Source organism: Psittacula echo (assembly GCF_963264785.1).
Source record: "Psittacula echo genome assembly, chromosome: 7".
NCBI classification, from domain to species: Eukaryota; Metazoa; Chordata; class Aves; order Psittaciformes; family Psittacidae; genus Psittacula; species Psittacula echo.
Window position 1 is genome coordinate 64,816,618 of NC_137740.1, and position 6,100 is coordinate 64,822,717.

At 42.2% G+C, this 6,100-nt stretch overlaps 1 protein-coding gene across 1 annotated transcript in view; it reads right to left on the minus strand.

Annotated features, from left to right (window-relative positions):
• Positions 1–971: 971 nt before the first annotated feature.
• Positions 972–6,100, minus strand: part of FRRS1 (ferric chelate reductase 1) — a 50,261-nt gene continuing 45,132 nt past the window's right edge. Inside the window, exon 20 of the transcript XR_013957349.1 lies at positions 972–4,932. The gene's annotated coding sequence lies outside the window, so the exon portion shown is untranslated. The remainder of the gene's footprint in view (positions 4,933–6,100) is intronic.

Consider the following 6,100-nt stretch of genomic DNA (forward strand, 5'->3'; position numbering starts at 1 on the left):
AGAATCCCAGAATGGTTTGGGTTGGAAAGGACCTTAAGATCATCCAGTTCCAAAGGTGGAAACTGAAATGAAATATTGATTCCTATGGAATGATGAGCGTGGAACTTCACCACCGAACGTCGAGTTCTGTAGTGTCTTAGAATTTGCTAGTAATGACCCTGATTTGCCACCAAGGTTTAGGTCATTAACGACATGTAAAGTAACACCCCTTACCAAATGTTGCTGAGTTTAGACATCTCAATGAATTAGCAGGAGAAAAACCAAACATGCTGACTGACTGTCCCGTTGGTGTCCTTACAAAGACTTAAGTGACATGATACCAAGGGTAACACAAAGGAATGCCAGATTCACATTGCGTATTTCTGCTGTTTGCTTTCAGCTTTATCTACTTAGAATTTTTTCCACAACTGGATTTTACTACAGGCAGTTCCACTTGTTTTGCAGGTTTCCCAGGTGGATTTTGGAAGGCTGACTCCCACTCATGTAATAGGAAAGGTCAAAATGGACGCGAGCCCTTAAGGAGCACGATGCTGATTTCAGCAAAAGCCCACAGTAAAAAAACCCCTCCGAGTCAGCTGAATGGAAATTCAAATTCAGCAGGAGAGCCACTGGCATTTCAGACTCATCTTGGGCCACGATGATCCCAAAATCCTTACTTAGGCAAAGCTTCCCCCGAGTCTTAGATAGCTGACCAGTAACTGCACAGATTAACACTTGCATTCAATGACAGACCTTATTGCTAAAAGCTTATTTTACTTTAGGTTAGCAGTTCTAAAACGTTCTGTCAGCTGCAAATACAGCTTCATCTAGGAAACTGAATTAAAACTGCCATCTCAATGAAACCCATGCCATCTACAGGGCTAACATTACACCACCTTAATACACACAGGGTGAAATGAGTTTCATAAGAAACAGGAGTACTTAAAAAGTTGAAAATCACCAGCAGAATACACAAAGGGAAGAAAGAGAAATAGGAACATAATAAAAAGTTTATTTCTAGTGTGGTGCTGGAAGATTCAGTTTTGGGCATGTAACAGTTAAAGCAGCAGTGGCACGCTAACTGAGCACATTAAAACAAAGAGTTGGCAGCTTCTGAAGGAAAAGGGCTTGTGCTCCACTGTTCCAACTTGTCAGTCAACTCATGCCAGCACTCTCCACGTCTGCCTCTTCTGCACACCCTCGTTGCATGTGTCTGTCTGGATTGATCTGCTCATCTGTGCAGGGACTCTCCTGACAAGTGAAAAATTCTGCCTGCTCTCAGCTCTGGAACTGGATCAAATCACCTCGGCTTCTTCATAGCCCTACCGGGAGGCTTTTGCTTATGGTCTCAGCCTGTTTCCCTTCACTACTTGTCTGTTTTTGATTTCTAGAATGGAGGAAGCCGAACTGCTGAAGGAAAGATTCCAGGCCATAACAGTAAGTGCTTCCAGTTATAAATCACTGTATTAAAATCAAAATGCTTAGAAGGAGTATTGTGTTAATGAGCTACTGCGTGTTTTCTGAGAGTGATTTATCCCAGGACAGAAAGAGACTTGGGACGGCTTGAAACTGTTACTTGTTAATTCTGGTGTATAGCCATTGCTTTAAGACAGCAAAGTTGCCTGGGCTGACTTCATTACAGGTTGTATTGTGAATTCAGCTCAAGGCAGTGAAAGTACGTGTGCAAATCACTGCTAGCCAGTTTAAAATCCATATCACCGTCATCCCAAGTGAATGCTTGCCTGAAGGACAGCAGGTCAAAAGGCAGCCAGAGAATTCCAGAACAAATCAATTTTTTCCATTTCACAACACGAAAGATTTTTGGGTTTGTACTGTGGAATTCCGTGCAGTTTCTGAATTATTGATGATCTGCTGTAAATATTGCTGTCTGGAAAGTGAAAAAGGGTTAAGCAAATTCCTACCTGTCAGTTTGCAAAGGAAAGGATAAAAAAAGGACTAGGTGCAGTTTGGGCTGGAAGCATTGGAAAATATTCTGTTTGTCCTCTAATGGGAAATCTGCTTCAAAAGCTTTATTCTGTTTTAAAGGAGACACTCAGCTGTTTCCTAAAGAAATATAACCTAATGCAACAAAAACGGCTGAAGCCAAATTCTCCTCTGATCTGATCTCCCCTGAAACCTATCCAGTTACAAAAGAATTAAACTGAAACAAAAGTTGGCCCTTTGGAATGAGACGAAAACTGCAGGAGGATCACTGACTGACCCAGTCAATCTTCAAAACAAATTATGGGAACAAAGGTATTTCTCACACTCTTAGCATGACAGATTAGTTGTGAAACAAGCACGACTGCCTGAATAATACCTTACTGGAACCAAATACATGGCAGAGGGCAGAACTGGAAATCTGCAGGGCTTGAATAGGTTGGGGTGTAGTTATGACACTTGGTAAGAGCCAACAGGCTTTATCTGAAACCTGACTCAAACCCACAGTCTGGAATGATTTAGAGTTTAACTGCAGCAGTGTTTGAACCAGAGGCAAACCTGGACTTTGTCTCTAGCATATGGGCTCTAAAGGTAAGAAATGTTTTGGCACTCCTGGGAATTCCAGGCCCTGTAATGTTTTGCACTCCCTGGTATCCAGCAGGAGGAATGGGGCAGCAAACTTGCTGATGAGGACTCCTTTGAACATACTAGGGTTGGTGTCCTCTGGCTGCATCTTCACCTCCAGACAAATAGTGGAGAAGTATTGTCTGAAGAAACTGTGACAGCTTCCAGTGTCTTGCATTACAGGAAATCACATTTGGGTTCTGGCCATGACTTCATTTATTACACTTGCTGCGTAAAGCAACTATTTCCTCTCTACTTTCATCACTTGAGAGCGTTTAATTGCAGCACTCAGTGCATTTGTTATTATGGACTGCAGAAATTAAGGAGCCTCAATAAGGTGAAGTTACCACCAGGTTTAAAAATCTGCAGTACGAGTCGTGAAAGAAAACAACACCTTGCAATTACAATTGCAAGTTACTCAGTGGCTGTGGGAAGGTTTGTCCCTCACAACATCCCTGGAATTTCATACCTACCAGACGTATGTTGCAAAGGATCTAACAAAGGATAGCAAGGGGCACCCAGAACAGCTACACTTGCACTAAAACCTCACTGGTTTCTGTTATCTAGTGCTTGGCTCCTTTACAGCATCTGGCTCTGAGAGAGCCATTAGGGGCTTTCAAATTAATTTTCTTGTATTCTCTATGTAGCAAGTTGAAAAAGGAAAGCCTTATTATTGGTATTCTTATTATTTTGGTGCTCCCACAGCTCTGAAAGGAACCATTTTTCTCTGTTGTGTAGCTTCCACCTGCTGGTGGTATATGTACAATAGAACAAGTAAGAAAAAAGTCCTATGCATCCATTTTGTTAGAGAGGCTGCTGTATCTTGACGTACAACAGCTCTAGCATTTGCTGCGGGTAACATTGAGGCCAGACAGCCAAAGAGGAACCTTAGGCTTAGTCCTTCTTCATCAAATCCTCCATTCTAGGAGAAAACAAATCTGATAGAAGATGTAAACTGTGATTAAAGATTTGAATTATGGCATTTCTGCAGTCTCATGCCATCAGGCTCAAGTGTTCATGCCTCTAGACGAGAGCCCTCAATAACAAAGCGTTACCTTTGGAAAAGTATCTGAAAACAAAAATACACCAGCTAAAATATTAGCTGCCCTGCTGGCTTTGTCAGCGCATGGCATCTGCCATGGACCAAGCAGACCAATGTTGGTACCACTGTGGAACACTGGCAGAAACTAACGGACTTGGTACACAAGATACCTAGCAAGACACTGCTCCATGCATGCGTTTCCCTCCCTTTCAGACAGATCCCGCTTGGAACACTGTTCTTTGCTCACAAGTCAGGAAAGATGCCTGCATCTTTTAATAGGAATGAAAGTTAGGACCAAGGCTCAAGTTTTCGCTTGCATTGCACAGAGAGGAACTGATGAAGGTGCTCTTTTGTAAAAAGCAAACCTTGCCCACACTAACAACAGCACGGTAAGAAAGGCTTAGAGGACTTCTGCCAGCAACCCGATTACCTAGAGGAGCAGAGTATGAAGTTTAGTAGAAGCATGGATCCCTTAGCTAGCTATCTAGGAATAAGAAACGATACCATCAGATGTGTCGTCAAAGCTTTGTTCACCAAGACAGGATTCACAGACAAAGCACAGCAGAACGCACTGCAGGAAGTGTCCTAACAGGTTTCAGAAGTTATGCTGGCAACACAAGGTTCAAAGAGGTTCCTCATACATCTCTCTTGAATTTAGCTTCTGGCATTAGACCTGCAGCTTTGATTAGGTATATAAAAGACCAGCTATTTTAACCTATTTCATCTGGATAATTGTATAATGGATGGTTATTACCAACCAGTGAAATTAAAACATGCTAGAACACCAAAGGATATAAGCAGAAACCTTGAAGAGAAAAAGTACTGGATTCAAAAGAAACATAACAAAAGAAACAGGCAAAAGCTTCATTACCGAACAGGTTCCTTATCACACGATTAACTTCAAATCAAGTTATTTGTGCCTTTACACTCCGATTTCTTTTGCGCAGTATTTGTGTGTGCCACTCCTCATTTCAGCCTGCCCAAACTCCACTTGTACAAAAGGAATGTTTAAATTGACTTAGAATGTTTTCCATAGTATAAACCAAGTAAAAGTCATTCTTTGGCTCAGAATCTTACCCAGAACTTTAGTAAAGAGAAAAAGCAGCTTTCTTCAGACTTGTAACAATCCGAATACACAAGCTTGTCACACTCATCTAACGATGGGTTAGTTGAAGGCCGTTTATACAAGGAGATCAGGAATATTTCCTAATTAAGGAAAGGTGTGAAGGTCAAAGACCAGATGCTATGTCGCCAAAATCAGGACGGGTTGAGTAAACTCCAGCACAGCAGTTCTTGAATAGTCTCCAAAAAGGGACAGTGTAGAACAATTACGTATTGTAGTGATCCTAAATCATGTATTAAAGAACATTGGCAAAGCTCAGAACCACTACAGGGATGAAGGCAGCATGCATCTTAGAGCAAGTATGTATCTTGCCTCATTTGGTGTATTAAAAAGGCAGACTAACTCCAAAATTGTGAAGTGCAGATGGTGTTTAGAGGTGGCTACTACACGTTACAGACTGCATGACAGAAGAGATCACTGACACTCATTCACCCACTAAACCCCAGCGTACCATCTGTTGTGCTCAGCCAGCCTATAGCCCTGCCCTCGATCTCCACAAGGCTAGGTGGTTTCTTCTCCTTCCTATTCTTCAACAAAGTGTCCCTACAACCTGTGGGCCCACTGCTAGTTTCTGATTTCCAGTAACAGTGAAGTGATTCAGCCACGTACACCACAGCTCTTCCTGTTTCCACATCCCAGATCCTAGGGGAACAGTGGAGGACAACTCCCAGCTTTATGCCCAGCACTTCCTTACCAACTTTCCACACTCCTTACACACCGCTGCTTCCTTGGGTGGGCCAAAAGGACAAGTCTCCTTCCTAAACCATACCTGTTTGAAAGCAGACTCTGCGAACAGAACCCATCAGTAATCTGTTCCAACTGAAAAGAAAGGGGGATTACCCTCCAGTCAGCAAATACTTCTGCACAAGACAAGATTATTTCATTTACTTCTCTAAAACATACCAAGAAACAAGTGCAAAAGCTGCCATGTCCAGTAACAGGATTGTGTAGCATTAAGGTTGACCAAGAGCCTATTAATACAGCTTGTAAAAGTCATCTTCCTTTGGCATCATTTCTTTCCCAGTGGCTGCTGAGGACACGAAGTACTAAATCAGCATTTGGCCTCACATACAGGAGCCACAGGGACACTCCACGTGACAGCAGCTATCCAGAACCACAACAGGCTCGAGTGTTGCCAGCGTTCAGACTGTTCACCCATCACCTTTTTCCTATAATGTGTAGCAATAAGGATGAAGGTGGCACTATAATAGATCAATGTTATTTGGGGTTTTGCCTCCTCAAGTTCGGCAGCCTTTGCAAAGACAAACATCTTTAATTGAGAGATAACAACATATATGAAGCATATTAAGTTTCTCTGTGTTCACCTTTACCACTATTTGACTAGTCAAATAAATTTCCAAGTCTTTGTTTATCCCTATTTATTTCAGATG